This window comes from Lathyrus oleraceus, chromosome 6 (assembly GCF_024323335.1).
Source record: "Lathyrus oleraceus cultivar Zhongwan6 chromosome 6, CAAS_Psat_ZW6_1.0, whole genome shotgun sequence".
NCBI lineage: Eukaryota > Viridiplantae > Streptophyta > Magnoliopsida > Fabales > Fabaceae > Lathyrus > Lathyrus oleraceus.
Genome location: NC_066584.1, coordinates 32,039,017 through 32,055,910, shown reverse-complemented (window position 1 = coordinate 32,055,910; position 16,894 = coordinate 32,039,017). Strand labels below are relative to the sequence as shown.

At 33.6% G+C, this 16,894-nt stretch overlaps 1 long non-coding RNA gene across 1 annotated transcript; it reads left to right on the top strand.

The window, feature by feature from the left end:
* The first annotated feature begins 12,153 nt into the window (after positions 1 to 12,153).
* On the top strand, positions 12,154 to 12,964 carry LOC127095939 (uncharacterized). Its single transcript, XR_007792693.1, has 2 exons — positions 12,154 to 12,345; positions 12,759 to 12,964. It is a non-coding gene; the product is annotated as an uncharacterized LOC127095939 (long non-coding RNA).
* Positions 12,965 to 16,894: the final 3,930 nt, after the last annotated feature.

Here is a 16,894-nt window from a genome sequence, read left to right as displayed (position 1 = left end):
AAGCATCAACATTTATCCCATCAACATCTATCCATGCTACCATAATCGCAACCATTGCCCGAGCCACAGGGAAAAATGTTACAAGTAGATCAATAGAAGTTACAAAAGGTAAAGAAATTATGGATGCATCAGTTTAGTCTGAAGACGACAAGAAAAACGTCTCCTTAGAAGAAGGTCAAACGTTCCTCAAGTTGATTAAGAAGAGTGACTTTAATATAGTGGATCAACTGAGGTAGACATCATCCAAGATTTCAACCTCATCCTTGTTGTTGAGTTTTGAAGCCCACAGAACTGCCTTAATGAAAGTCCTGAATGTGGCACACGTAATGCATGATATCATCGTTGATAAATTCGATGAGGTTGTTGCCAATATCATTGTCAATCGGTATTTAAGATTCAACGATGTTGAGTTGCCTGCTGAAGTAATTGCTCACAATAAAGCCTTACATATTTCTGTCACATGTATGGATACACTCTTATCTCAAGTCATGGTGGATATTAGTTCATCCCTTAATGTGTTACCAAAGAACACATTAATGTTGGTGTAAGCCCTAGAGGCACATACTTTTGGTACTTGTATCAAATTATTTATTAATAATAAAAGGATTTTTCTTTATTATGTTTGTTTAATAAAGTCCCTAGAATAGCTAGTCCGTTTAATGTATCAAGTGTGACTTAATCATGAGATCATATTAAACATAAGGACATTATTCTTAAAGTATCCGTAGTCGAGCTTTATTGTGAAATGGGATAACATTAAAGCATTAAGAATATTATGTATATAGACTGATGATCACATCTCATGGATCATGGATAAGGAGTTATCAAGTCTTAAACATATGTATGAATATTAAGAGTAATATTTATACTGGATTGACCCACTATGAGAATACTATATAGAATATTATGCAAAGTGTCATAAGTTATTCTCATGGTGATAATGGTGTATACCACCTTTCGACCTGAAACCACTATGGACCCTAGATGTAGAGTCAAGTGCCTTATTGTTGATCAAACGTTGTCCGTAACTGGATGACCATAAAGACAGTTGATGGGTACTCCACGAAGCATGCTGAGGGACATGATAACCTAGATGGAATTTTCCAATCCTGCATAACAGGATAAATGTCTATGGGCCCAATATTAAATTGGACAAGGATGACACGGTCTATGCCTTGTGTTTAATATAGACATAATGGCAAAAGGGTAATTGTACACATAAGTATTATCACAAAAGGATTTGTCAAATCACATGACATTTTCGTGTCTTGGATAGTAGTGATGTGTTGCTAGATACCGCTCACTATTTATTATGTTAAATACGTGATTTAATATAATTGTCAATGCCGCGAAAACCTACAGGGTCACACACAAAAGGACAAATTGATGAGATAGAGTAACTAAGGAACACTGTAAGGTACGGTTCACTTAAGTGAATTGTAGAACATCGTAAGGTACGGTGTACTTAAGTAGAATACGAAATATGGTAAGGTACCACGCGCTTAAGTGATTTTGGCATATTATAAGATATGGGTCACATACACTTAAGTGGGCTTTTTAGCTTGCAGCCCACACAAGTGGTTCTATAAATAGAACCCTTGTGCAGAAGCATTTGTGCAGTTGCAATTTCGTTTATCTCTCACTCAAAGCCTTCATTCGTAGCAGCTAGCACTGAGATTGAAGGAATCCATTCGTGTGGACTAAGTAGAGGTGTTGTCATCGTTCAACGTTCGTGATCGCTCCGTAGATTTGCATCAAAGGTTACAATCGCCACAAGAGGTAACGATTCTATCACTAATCATGCCCATTCGTAAGGATCACTAAATGAGATTTTTTTTTAAATTCCGCTGCATTTTGGATCGCCTTTCTCCTTCAATTAAGTCAGTTACTAGTATAAAGGACAAAGATTAGAGCTAGTGCCTTGGTTGTATGGGCTTTTGACGGCTCCCGAAGGTAAGTAATTGGAGAAGTTGATTTACCTATCAGATTTGGTAAGTGTTCTTTTACGTCTTGCTTAATTATCGGTATAGATCTTCTGAACATGTCCACAATTTTCTCGTCCCAATTTTGCGTACAAAATGCAATAGATTTAGAACCTAGGCTTCGAGGTGGATTTTCAATTTTGATAGGTGAGGATGGGTGACAAATTAGATTTTTAAGAAGATTTGGTGAGATATCACGAACTTCACGTTGGAGCTTAGGCCTGGATATGGATTTTGCTCATGGTATTCGTATGAACATTTGAAACAAGAGTGAGAGAAACATGGAATCAGTGATGAGGCAAAGAGGTTCATATGCTACTGAATTGATATGTTGACTGAATTCATGTGTTGCTGAACAGAGCTCGGGCTTGAGGCCCTAGCTCGCCCAAGCATTTACAATTGACACCACTTCAAGTGATATTTACACCCCACCCCCTATTTTGCTATTTTTCCATTATTTTCCATTTATTTTTTATTTTAATTGATTTTTATTATTTTAAAATTATGTTTTACATATTTTGTAAAAAAAAATAATTTTTTAGAATTAAATACTTGAATTGATTAGTCTTAGCTTAATATTTTAAGGGTTAAATACACTTTACCCCCCTGTAATGTTAGCGAGTTTAGGGTTACCCCCCTGGTAAAGTTATTTTTTCAATACCCCCCTTATGTTATGTAGATTCCTTCATAGAACCCCCTTAATATCCAGGTGGCATGGAATCTTGGTTTTTTATTTCAGACGTGGCTTTTTAATTTTTTTATTTTCACATGTGAATCTCCAGCATGGCATAAATTAGAAATTAGGGTTCCCTTCCCAAATCCATCCCCCTCTCTCTCTTCGTGAAATCCCAAATCCCTACCCCAAATCCATCCCTCTCTTCATCTTCGTCCGTGTCCCCTTCATCTGGGTTATGGGTGGCAGCAAGGCATCTTCCACGAGTGAAGTTGGAAACGGCTTACCAAGATGTGGATGCAATGAAACCATGAAGTTGTTGGTCTCCAAGTCAATTGAAAACCCCGGTCACAAATTTTGGAAATGCAGGAATTATATGGTGAGCAATTTTGAAGCATTTTATTATTTTGAGTTTGATTTCGAAATTAATTGTTGGTGGTGTTTGTCTCAAATTGCAGAATGGGTGGATTGACATTGACTGAGAATGTGTGTTTTTTTGGTTCCAGTTTCTTAGAGTACCCTATTCCAAAGGGCATTGCTTTCATTGGTGAAATTGGTCTTAGTGGAGAGCTTCGCACGGTGAGCTTGTTCTTTCTGATGTTAGATGTTCCTACTTAAAGACAAGTTTCATGTCCTCAATTTATAGCTGTATGCCTGATATTTATATTACAAGGTTTAATGATGTGATAGTGTGATACGGCAAGTCAAGCATTTTACTGATTCATCCTCACTTTGCATCAGAGATTGTGATATAACTGTGGACCCAATTACTGCTAAAGGCAAAACCTGGTTCCGAAAATGCTGTACAAATCTACTTTGGCATGCGAAAAACTAATTAAGAGGAAATAACTACTGTGAAGCATGCATAGGATCTGTTTAAACTGAGGAATTTTAGGCTGACTGAGCTTGTTGAAACTGTGCAACCTAGAGAAAATTCCAAGACACCGTCTTGGATGCTTTGTATTTCTATAGATATGGTTGTTTAGTTGCCGTGCTTTTAGAATCATTCTTTGTTTCAGGCCAAATTGTAACACTTTTGTTTATTTATTTATTGTATCGAGCATTAATCTGGTTGTTTGATTCTTTAATGATGCAGGTTCCTAGAATCGACAAAAGAGTACACGCATTGGCAAAGTTGGGTTACAAAACCTGTGTAGTACCAAAGCAAGCAGTAAAAGCTTTAGGAACTGAAGGTCTAGAAAATATTAAAATAGTAGGATGCAAGAATCTGAAGGAGTTTATTAATGTAGTATTCAGTAGATAAATACAATTAAAACAAGCTGCTAAAATTGTGCAAATCTCTTTGTTTTGTAAGATGTACAATTTGACACTTTCAGAAGTTTGTAAATATAGATATACTATAGTTCTGTTTGTCTTGTGTCAATTATGTAATTTGTTGTTACAAGCATTAAATTTGCTGAAGTAACTCGCCAATTTTAAAGGCATTATTATAATTTATAACTATGACTTAACACACTTTCTTCTACTTCTGATGTGTTCTGTTCATTCTGCTTTTGCTCTTCTGTGATATGTAGAGGATTCACAAAACTGGGCTGATGGGTGGAGGACAGTAACCTTGCCCACATCCTATCTGTTATCACAACCCTCTTCTGCCCCTCATTTATAAGCTGCACATACAAAAAGAACATTTTTACTTAAGGTAAACAAGCCATATAAATTATAATACTGATACAATGGCTCCTTATACAAAGCAAAAATAAAGCATAGTTCAGAAAAAAGGTGTCAAATATGTTGTTCGATCGAAATAAAGGGAGAATTTGAGATATCAAATGAATTCTTCTATATATTTATGAGAAGCCGACCAGGATTGCGTCCATTTCAAAGGAACAAAACTAACAAATACTTTGGTCCTGGTATGCAATTGATCTTGAAAACGGTAGGTGTATAAACATGCTTATAGAAGACCCATACAAGGAATATGCATACATGATACACATAACCCCCATTATTTATACTACATTCAGACCGAGAAGGGATGACTTTGTGGTTCTCAATTGTTATAAAACCACAAAGTGTAAAACTACAGCCATTATATAAGAAGCACAAAGTCTTAGCTCTATCACACACATGATAAAAGAGGCACAAGGTCTCAGCTCCATCTAGTGAGCTTACAGAAAACACAACATACAGTCAAACACTCTTAATTAATTATGGAAGCACTATTGCATTTTAGCACATTAACAGGAGACATATATTTGATCTAACATAAGAAAAAGACAGAAAAAAAATTAATAACAATAAAGGAAAAAATATCAACGACAGTATAACTGCTCTCTAGAGCAATACGTGAAAGACTTTAGGTCTATTTGAATTGACTTATTCGAATTTAAGTACTGGCATAAGCACTTGTAAAATTATTTGGAAGAGCTTACAGAATCAGCTTAAGACACGTTCATAAGTTGTTTTTAGCTATTTTTCATAAGCTCTGCAGCATAGCTTAAAAAACATCTTATATCTATAGCTTGAATGAAAATTGTTTGACTTGAATTTATTTTAGTTATAGAAACAAATTTTACATAAGCACTTATGTGATAAGTGCTTATACTATAAAATCTTAATTAATTAAGTTGTTAATCCAAAAAGAGTCTATAAGGCACGAACACTTACACAATGCAAAAGACTATGTTCAGAATCACAGAAATTTTCACAAGCTATATTCCAACAAACACATGAAAACTCAAATTCTGAATCGAATTAATCTCCTAACAAGTTCCTAACTCTGTAATGTAGACACCGTTACGTTTCACGATCAAATGACTCATTCAGTTGCTTACACGATCAAAACAAGTAGGAATAGAAGAGACGGAAAATGAACCTGCGGCGGAGGCGGAGGAGTGAGGGCGGTGCGGGAAGGGAAGAAAGCGCGGAGTGTGAGAAAGGGAGAAGATTCTAGTTCAGAACCCTAATTTTCAAAACCCTAATTTTCTAAGGGGGTATTTGAAATTAAAAAGTGTAAAATGACACATAATCACTTTAACAAAATTAAAAATATGCCAGGTGTAGGACCTCTTATTAGATTCCATGCCACCTGGATATTAGGGGGTTCTATGAAGGAATCTACATAACATAAGGGGGGGTTTACAAAAAATATTTTTACAGGGGGGTAATCCTAAACTCGCTAACATTACAGGGGGGAAAAGTGTATTTAACCCATATTTTAATCATGTAAATAACCATCACCAACATATTAATTAGGATTTAATTAGATTTTTTATTAAGTTTGCAATTAGGTTTTAGAAGTTAGTTCCAATTTGGTTGTATATTGACATTGTTTCCCCTAGGGTTTAGAAATCTCATGTTATTCATGTTCCCTTAGTTTTAGGGTATTTTTTAGAATCAATTAGAATTAATTTGATCTGATTAATTCATTAGGTTTATTGTGTACATAGTTCAATTGATTTTCATTCCCATTGATTAAGTTGATCAAATTTTACTTTGATCAACCAAATCCTTTGATCTGTGTCAATTTCCCAAGCTTGTACAAGTTATCAAAAGACCCTTGATCACTTGATAGGGCAAGTCCCTTGTGTTGAAGTTGTATTGGATCTCACAAGATCAAGACTTCAAGTCACTACAAGTCATTCACACTAAAGATAAAGTGAACTACTATCAAGCACAATAAAGGTGTATCAACACTTGTCAATCTTGGTTCAAGTTGTGTGCCATGAGCCTTAAGCAACAGAGAATGACGGGAGGAATTATTCCTACCCTTGTCTAGAGTATCTTTGAGTATGAGGCGTAGGCCCTAACTACTCAAAGTATTCGTCTTTGTTCATAAACTTTAGTGCAATTCAAATCAAATGACGGTCAAGTCTTGTGCAACTTCATCCTCATTTCTCAGCAGTGATGTACTGTCTTCTTGGAACCAAATACCATATTTTTTTAGGTTCGATACATACTCTTGATCCAATAACCAATGCCCTCTTTTGAACCAAGAGTTGTTTGTCTTAATAGGCAAACATTTCATTACCTTTTCTTTTTGGCCAATATGCCTGCTTTTCTCTTTGGTTCAAAGTTATTTCCTTTATAGGTTCTTGTAATATCATTATTTTTTTGTGCCAAGTTATACTTCTCATCACTTTAGTCATACCTTTTCACTCTTCCTTGTTTGTCTTGCTAATCCAAGTTGCTTAGGAAAACGTCTTTTTCTTTAAGTTCTTTCTGCATTAGTTACACAAACTATGGAGCTCTGACTTTCTCACTGCATGATGAGAATACGTAGGCACAAGGATTCAAATCCTTGGCGAGCATATTTATTATTATTCCTTCTTCTGTCTTAGGGCACCATCCATATCTCTCATGATCCATTATACAATATCTTCAATCATAACCATTCACCTCAGTGATATACTATTTCTTTGAAACTAAATACCATATTTCTTTGGATTCCATATATACCTTTTGGGCCAAAAACCAATGCTCACCTTTGAACCAATAGATGTTTGTCTTGAAAGGAAAACATTTAATTCCCCTTTATTTTTGGCAAATATGCATGCTTTACTCTTTGGTTAAAATGGCATTCCTTTATGGATCCAAATTATGTCTTTTCGTCACTTCTTCCAAAATTTCCAGTTCTTTCCGCATTAGTTCTATGAATTACGGAGCTATGGAATTATCATTTCATAATGAGAATACGTAGGCACGAGGATGTGAATCCTTAGCGAGCACATTAATTATTTCTCTCTATCATTCCATCTAGACCTTCCATCATTTAACATTCAACACCTTCAATCATTCATCCTCAGTGATATACTTTCTCTTTAAGCCAAATACAATATCTCTTTGAGTTCCATACATACTTTTGGGCCAATAACTAATGCCGGCCTCTGAACCTTGGGCCTTTTTATTTGTCTTGTCGACGAACTATCCATTTGTTTACTTACCTTGCAGCCTTATATAGGCAATACCCTTGTTTTTTTGCCTTGATGTCAGTTTTTTCTCATTGGTTTAGACATGCCTACCCTATGGGTTCGAATAACATTATCCCTTCGCTCAGACCATACCTTTTATCATAACTTCTTTCATATCCCACCATTAGTTCTATGAACTACAAAGCTCTGAATTCCTTATTGCACTATAAGGATACATAGGCATGAGGGCTCTAATACCCACCAAGCACTTTCTTTATTCCATTCTTTTTCCCTTTATCCTTTTGCGAGTAATCTTTAGATAATAACATCCATCTAAGCATAGAATAATCAAAATGGTTCTCGTTGAGTACAACGCATGTGAGGGGTGTTAATACCTTCCTTTGGCATAACCAATTTCCTTACCCTTTTTTATCTTCTCCCGGGTTTTATCGATGTTTTCCCTTTCCTTCGGGAATAAATAAAGTTCGATGGAGACTCTATTATATCTTCGAGTGTGTGATGCGCTCAAGTATTTTTCACGCGACTTCACAATTTAAGACATGCCATTTCCCAAAACAGAAAAAGAAGTTTGGGGCTTCCTGGGTGATCAACTATATCTCATGGTTCATTTCCCATTTGAGGGCTACCTGTGAACCAATTTTCAATTGATTGAGAAAGAATCATATGATTGTGTGAAACGATGATTTCCAAGCGCATTTGACAAAATAAAGAAATACTTGCAAGAAGCACTGATCTTAATACCACCTGTTCTAGGTAGGCCTTTAATCATATATATCACTGCGTTGGATGAATCTATGAGTTATATACTTGGTCAACATGACGACACAATCATAAAAGAACATGCCATTTAATATTTAAGCAAGAAGTCCACTGAGTGTGAGACCAAATAATCACTCTTGGAGAAAATTCGTTGTGCTCTAACTTGGGTTTCTCGAGACCTAAAACAATATATGATTTGCCACACTACTTTGTTGATATCCAAAATGGATCCAATAAAGTACATATTTAAGAAGTATATTGTCACTGGAAGAATTGCTCGGTGGCAACTGCTACTAACAGAGTATGACATCCAATATGTTACCCAAAAAGCTATCAAGGGAGATGTGTTATCTGACTATCTTGCTCATCAGCCTGTGGAGGGTTATCAACCAATAAGGTTTGAATTTTCGGATGAGGACATCCTATTTATCAAAGATTATGAGATTCCAGGCCCTGACGAAGGACCCAAACCAGGATCGCAATGGACGCTCGTGTTCGACGATGCTTCAAATGCTCAAGGTCATATAATCAGAGCAATTATCACTTCTCTAATTGGCTTTCACCTTCCATTCACTGCAATATTATGTCTTGACTACAACAACAATAGGTAGAATATGAAGCATGTATCTTCGGTATTGAATCAACCATTGATCTAAGAATTAAAATCCTTGAGGTTTATGGAGACTCAGCTTTAGTAACCAGTCAGATCAAGGGATATTGGGAAACTCGAGATAGCAAGCTAATTCCATACAAGAAGCATGTCATGAAATTGATTCCCTAATTTGATAAAATCACTTTTCATCATATCCCCATGGAAGAGAATCAGCTAGCAGATGCTTTGGCTACCTTGGCATCCATGTTCAAGGTCAAGTGGAAAAACGAAGCACCCTTTATTCAAATTGAATACCTGGATGAACCTGCGTATTATCTAGCAACTAAGGCATATTCTGAATATCAACCTTGTTTCTATGATACTAAAAGGTATATAAAGAAATAAGAGTATCCCGAGAATGTGTCCATCACCAATAAAAAGGATTTGAGAAAGCTCTCTGCCAAGTTCTTCTTGAATGGGGATGTGTTGTACAAAAGGAATTATGACATTGTCTTGCTAAGATGTGTGGATAGACACAAAGCAAACATGATCAAAAGGTCCATCCATGAAGGTTGTGAAGGAATCCATGCTAAACATCTTGCTATGGCTAAAAATATTCTTTAAGCTGACTATTACTGGACAACTGTCGCACCTTTAAAAATGAGAATATGACTTTGTGGAGCGCAATCACACGCTCGTCGGATGGACTGAACAGAGTCGCCACCGAACTTTATTTATTCCCAAAGAGGGAAAGAGAAAATATCGATAAAACCCTTATAAGAAAGGATAAGATATGGTCATCGTAACCCATATTAGGGTTCATTAGTCGGTTACGCAAGGGGAATATATTAGAACCCCTCACGTCCGTTGTACTTAACAGGAACCATTTAGTTAGTTTCGATTTGAATGTTAGCTTATGTTAGTTTGGAATCTTCTACTTATTTGGGATAGAAAAAGAAAGAAGAGAAATATTTTTGAATTGAATGCTAATGAGAAAGGACCTAAAAAAGGTTTTTATCATTAGGGGGCAAAGAAAAGAAATTAGCTAAATCTAATCTTTTTTTATTAATGGGTCAGACAAGATTTCGCAATCCCGCTCCTACGTATCTCCGGGTGCAATAGAGAATTCAAAGCTTACGTAGTTCTAGGTAGAAAATGTTTGTTTGTTGGTCGATTTTAACAAAAGCTATCATGTATTAATCGATGCAAAAAAATTGTTTTACCCAAAACAGGTGAGGAGTGGGCGCTTGCATCACATTAAATGGACTTACAAATCAACATTCACGGGAAAACACTACTTATCTCAACTTAATGATTATGGATGAAGCATTGCTTTGCATCATGTTAAGACAAATGTCTTTCATTTGTGAAAAGGTTTTTCAGACTAATCGCATGACGGTGAGAAAAAATAGTTTGATTGGTTAGATGTGTTTTAGGTGAATAACGAATGTTTGATTAGAACGATACCTAAGCCTCAGGATCAATCATTTAGGGTTCCACCAGATTGTTATATTCCAATGGTCCTTTTTCATTCGAATTAATTTAAGAAAATTATTTGATGGACAACAAACGCTTGATAAGAATCAATTGTTTAAAGAGATACATCAGAATGCTTGATCCCAATAACCCTTATTTCGTCCAAGTTAATTAGAGTGTTTTAGGGACGAAAGAAAATAATGAACGATTAACCCAAAATGCGAGGCTCGGGACTGATCATTAGAGTGTTCCCACCGGAATGCTAGATTCCAATGGTTCTCTTTGAATCGGGATAAGACACAAATTAATCGGACTAAAAGGTACAAGTTGGAGGTAGCACCAAAGTTTAAGAAATTAGTCATAAATATTTTATTCTATTAATTAATCAACACCATTACTAAATATTTATTTAATTATTTACTCGTGATATTCTAACAATAATAAATAAAACTACAAAGAAATCAACATTATTTGAAAATAATAATCCTATAGTTATTCAAACATTTAGATACAATAGCAAGAAATTAAGTTAGAGAAAAATAAAATTATATTATTTTTATGTCTAGTAAAATGAAGTGAAAAAATAATACCAACTTAATATTAGACATATGCATATTATTTTACTAAAAAAAAGTTTGATGATAAAACACTTAAATATTATTTTTAGAGATTAATTGTTATGCACTGTTAGTGTAAAATTTGTTACACTGTCAATACATCGCAATCATCCGTTTGAGTTACTTTACATGTGATTATAGAAAAAGTCAAATTTCTCTAAAAAATCAATGGATGTGATTAACTGACAGTGTAAAATATCTTTACACTGTCAGTGCATTTCAATTAAACTCTTCTTTTTATTCTTTTTAAAACATAATTAAAATAAAAATAACAAAAGAAAATAAATTAAACCTAACTCTTTTTTATATTTCTAACATAATCTAAAAATAATAGAGAATAACTAAATTAACTCTTTTTTACTTAGTTTAAAAATAATAAAAGAAAATAACTAGATTAACTCTTTTTTAAAAATATATCTATATAACATAATCTAAAAATAATAAAATAATATAACTAAATTAACTCTTTTTTATTAAAAAATTATAACATAATCTATACAATAATAATGAAAATAACTAAGTTAACCTTTTTTATATTTTTATAACATAGTCTAAAAACAATAATAAAAATAAATATATTAACCTTTTTTATATTTTTACAACATAGTCTAAAATAATAAAAGAAAAAAATGTTAAACTTAAATTTCTTTTATTCTTTTTATGACATATCTAGAAATAAAAGAAAATAAATGGTAAACACATTTTTTATGACATAATCTAAAATTTAAAAAAAATGTAAATTTAATTTTTTATATTTTATGATATATCCTGATAATAGAAGAAAATAATTGATATATGACAACTAATATTTTTCTACTAATATTTAATATATTTTAATAAAAAATCCCAAATAACAAAAAAAGAAAAAGAAAAAAAGAGATAGGTGTTTCTATTCTACTACATTTACTAACAACATGGCTACCTTTTCTTTTAAAAAAACAATCACCAAAAGAGTAACACATGATACATGAGTGAATGAAATTAATTAAAATAGTGAACGATAATTAATAATAAAAATTGCAAAAATGGGGATTAGGTGTCACGTAGAAATATAACTTTTGCACCAAAATCAAAGCAAAATGGACATCCAATCAAAAAATATTAAGTGACATTAAAATATAAAATACTAAAGCAATTAATAAATATAAATGATGGAAAAAAAAATAACAACAGCATCTCCTTTCCCTCTCTCCATTCTGAGATTCGTTCCTCTCTCCTCCTCATTGTTGTTATCTCCCTCACTCGAAAGAAACTAAATAACAAGTATCAGGACAATATCCATTTTATCAGTGCAAAAGAAAGAAAAAGAGGTGAAGTTATACCTACACGAATCAACAAATCAACGCGAACTCAGGTACCCCCTCCTTCCTTTGATTATGCAACTCCTTCTCCTTTATGCAAAATGAAATATGATGCCTGTTGAATCTACTTGTTGCTGTAATGAATGTTGTTAAATGGGTTAGGTTTTTTTGATGATTTAAGTTTTTTCAAGTTATGGTCCTTAGTTTTTTGCTTATGGCTCCCCCCTTTCTTGTGTTAATTTGCGGTTCCTTTTATATATCATGAATATTAGGTTTGATTTAATATAATAATAGTTTGTTTGGATTGATTCCACATCTCTGATGTTATATGTATGTTCTGATAAAGTTTTTGCTACAAATTTAAAATTATGATACTCTATTCTATTCCTTTTGCAATTTAACTTTTTGGTTCAAGTGTCTAAAAAAAAATGTTAACTAATGTGTTATGTTATCACTGCAACATTAGGACAAAAATTATGTCCAAGAGGAGCAGAGTTGCTGCACATAACTTGGGGCCTCACAAAGACTAAATTTGTTAAAATTACTCCTAAGTGCAAACAAGTTGTAATTCCTTTTTCTGTTTTGAAATGTTATTGTAAAATTAAACATATGATACATTGAAGTGCTTCTTGTTTTGAAAAACCTAGTTACGGGAAGAACTTGTTGTATGCATTTGAAACTTTTTTTTTTTTTGAAATTGTCGAGAATGTATAAACTGTGAGTAGTGTGGGTAATAGTTTCACATTGGTTGGAAATATAGAGACTTGAGTATTTATATGTGAGATAACTCACTCACCTATCACCTTAAGGTTTTGGGTGAATATGTGGTGTGTCTCTCACAAAGGTGTTGCTATGAAAAGAAGAAGTCTCGTAATGTTCAATGCTCCATAGTGAAAAACTCTCCCAACAAGGTTTTGGGTGAATATGTGGTGTGTCTCTCACAAAGGGGTTGCTCTAAAAAGAATAAGTCTCACAATATTCAATGCTCCCTAGTGAAAAACTCCCCCAACAAATGGTATCAAAGTCTTTGGTTCGAGAAAATGACTGACTTAGTTTTATCAAAAGTCAACAACGCCACAAGGGTGGTGAATAAGAAAAGTTTCGTTGAAGAGTGTCAACGGCGTCAGTGTGGTGATTAAGATACGTTCTATGCGGTACAATAGTTTGTGGAAGTAAAAAGAGCTTCCACTTGAGGGAGAGCATTGTGGACTCACACTTGAGGTTGAGGGGGAGTGTTGAGAATGTATCAACTATTATTAATGTGGGTAATAGTTTCAAATTGGTTGGAAATATAGAGACTTGAGTATTTATATGTGAGATAACTCACTCACCTATCACCTTAAGATATTGGGTGAATATGTGATGTGTCTCTCACAAAGATGTTGCTCTAAAAAGAAGAAATTTCACAATGTCCAATGCTCCCTAGTGAAAAACTTCCTCAACAGAAATGTTAGTTACTGTAAAAATACATAACAAAAAAATTCCTTTCCTATTTTTTTATAAATTGTTTTGTTTTTTAAGATATAGAAAGAAATAAAATAAAGTGTAAATAGTTTTTTTTTTAGTTTTAAAATAGAAAAAAAATTAATTATAAATGTGACACAAAAAATATTTTTTTTAAAATTTAAATCTAAATAAAAAAACAAATATGATTACCACCTTTTTGTAGAATTTTGTCTTAATTTAAAATGATAAACAATGCTAATTATTATTATTACTACTTTCAAACAAAACGTAATAAAAAAAAATCTTTGTTAAGGTTTAATAACAAAAAAAATTACAACACAAAACCAATTAATATCTAATGTATTCTTGAAATGAAATGCAACTCTACTTAATTAAAGTAAATCTTTAATGACAAAGTTTCTAAACATTCAAAAATCCATATAATGCAACAAGTGCCAATGTGGTGCATTGATAGAAATATTATAAAAAAATAAATGTATGAATGATATGTGATAGGTGTATGCATGAGTAAAACACAAAAACATAAATAACTATAACTAATCATGATCGAAAATCAAGCTTTTAGTCAAACAAAAAGGATATCCACAAGAGTCATGCTATCTCAATGATTCTAAGAGTGAGTTGAAATTAGCAAAAAAAAAATCATTGTTACTTGATCCATAATCATTGAACTTATGCATGGAAATATCTCTATGACCAAATGTAACGGTCATGAGGAATTATGCAGCATGGGACACCAAGGATTCATAAATGCAAACGCTTGATTCACAAATGAGTGAATGCAAATGAATTAGGCGGGGCAAAATTTAGGATATGACAATAATCATGAAGGTTGATTGTTACAAAATTTTCAAGAGATGTCACAGGTGCCAAATCTATGCTGACAAAGTTCATGTACCACCAACTCCATTGAACATCTTAACTTCTCCTTGGCCCTTCTCTATGTGGGGTATTGATATGATTGGGATAATCGAACCCAAGGCTTCTAATAGTCATCGTTTCATTCTGGTTACTATTGATTACTTCACTAAGTGGATTGAAGTTGTTTCATATGCAAATGTCACACGACAAGTGGTTACCAGGTTCATCAAGAAAGAAATAATTTGTCGCAACAAAGTTTCTAGCAGGATTATTACTAACAACGTAAGTAACCTAAACAACAAAATGATGAAAGAGTTGTGTAAATAATTAAAGATCGAGCACCACAACTCTTCACCATACCGGCCCAAGATGAATGACGCCATAGAAGTAACAAACAAAAACATCAAGAAGACTGTCGTAAAAAAATTGATGAATATGTTGGTATTGGATTTAGATTAGCATTTGAATTTCTTTAATCTTAGAAATTAATCTGCATGACAACACTTTTAATTCCTTTAGGTTTTTTAGACTAAAAATTCATATGCTTGTCACTCATAGCTTGATCTTATCCCTGATTGGTTGATTGATCAAAGTTTTATTTCATCAATTAATCTTTTGACATTTATCTGATTAACTTATCCAGTCAAGTGATCACAAATCTTTTGATCACTTGATGGGATTAGATTCCTTCACCTGAACTACACTGGATCTCAAGCCAAATTCAAGCTCAGACTTCACACTCAAGTTAATTCAAAACACCATTCAAGTCCAAGACTGCATATTCAAGACATTGAAGACAAAAGGACATAAAGGATGGATCACTTCATCATCAAGCACATCAAAAATATTCTTCTTCAACACTTAATAGTTGGGATGCAAATTGTACGACACGAGCATTAAGTGGTGGAGAAGGAATGAGAGGAAGTATTTATATCCTCATTTTGAATATCTTTGGATACGGGACGCCTAACCCAGTTGTTTAAAGTATTCACATCCACTGTGCAATTCAAATCAAATAACTATCAAACATTCTTCTCCATAGATAACATTTGAACATTGCAATGATCTTCGTCAACAATACACTTCTTCTTTAGACCAAACACTACACTCTATTTGGCATCCATGCATTCATTGAGTTAAGAACCTCATGGTCAAGTACCCATCTCTGAACTAAACTCATTCTTCATGCATGTTTACCTTGACAGACCTCGTGCTTAGGAAAACCATTCTTTTATGCATGTTTGTCTTTGCAAACCCCATACCTAGACAAACCTTTTTCTGTCTTGTTTGCCTTCTCAAAACTCATGTTTAAGCAAACCCCTTATTCTTCATTCATGTTTGTCTTGTCAAACATTGTGTGTAAACAAACTCTTCTCATGCATGTTTGCCTTGTCAGACTCGTGCTTAGGCCAACCACTTTCTTTCATGTATGTTTGTCTTGTCAGACCCGGTGCTTAGGAAGATATCTTACGTTGTAGGTATTGATCCTTGGATCTAGAAAAAATCCTACAACCTTGAATTGACACACTCTTTGGTTTAAATACACCTATTTCATGGTTTCAAACAACATAATATTGGTCAAAACAATACTTTCACCACACCTCAATATCACACTTTCCTCGTTTTCCTGCTTTTCCTTTACAATACAAGAAAGTTCTCTTTCTTTTTCTCTTCAAGCAATTTCCTTTTTCTATTCAATCAAATCTTTCTTTTTCTTTTATCACACAAATCTTTTCAAAACAAATTTCTTTCTTTTCATAAAAGATTCGTTATAATTTGTTCCTTAGCAGTCAGACTAAAAGCTTAGAGCATCTGAATAAGGATCGAAATCTGCTAATGTCTACACACTTCTAGGATACGATTATAACATTGTTCCCTAAAAATACCCAACAAATACGTATTTTCTACCACAGACTACAAAGCTCTAATTTTCTCATTGCACTATGAGAATACGTAGACACGAGGGTTCAAATCCTTGGCGAGTACATTAATTAAAAACTTATTTTTTTTCCTTTTTACCCCTTTCGCAAGTAACTTTAGATAACAACACCAATTCGAGCAAAGAACAATCAAAATGGATCTCGTTGATTACAACGAATGTGAGAGATGCTAATACATTCCCCTTGCATAACCGATTTCCTTACCCTTTTTTCTCTTCCCCTAAGATTTTTTCGATATTTTCCCCTTCTTTCAAGAATAAATAAATTCTGGTGGAAAGTTTATTTTATCTTCGAGCATGCAATATGCTCAAGTATTGTTCGCGGCGTGAAATTA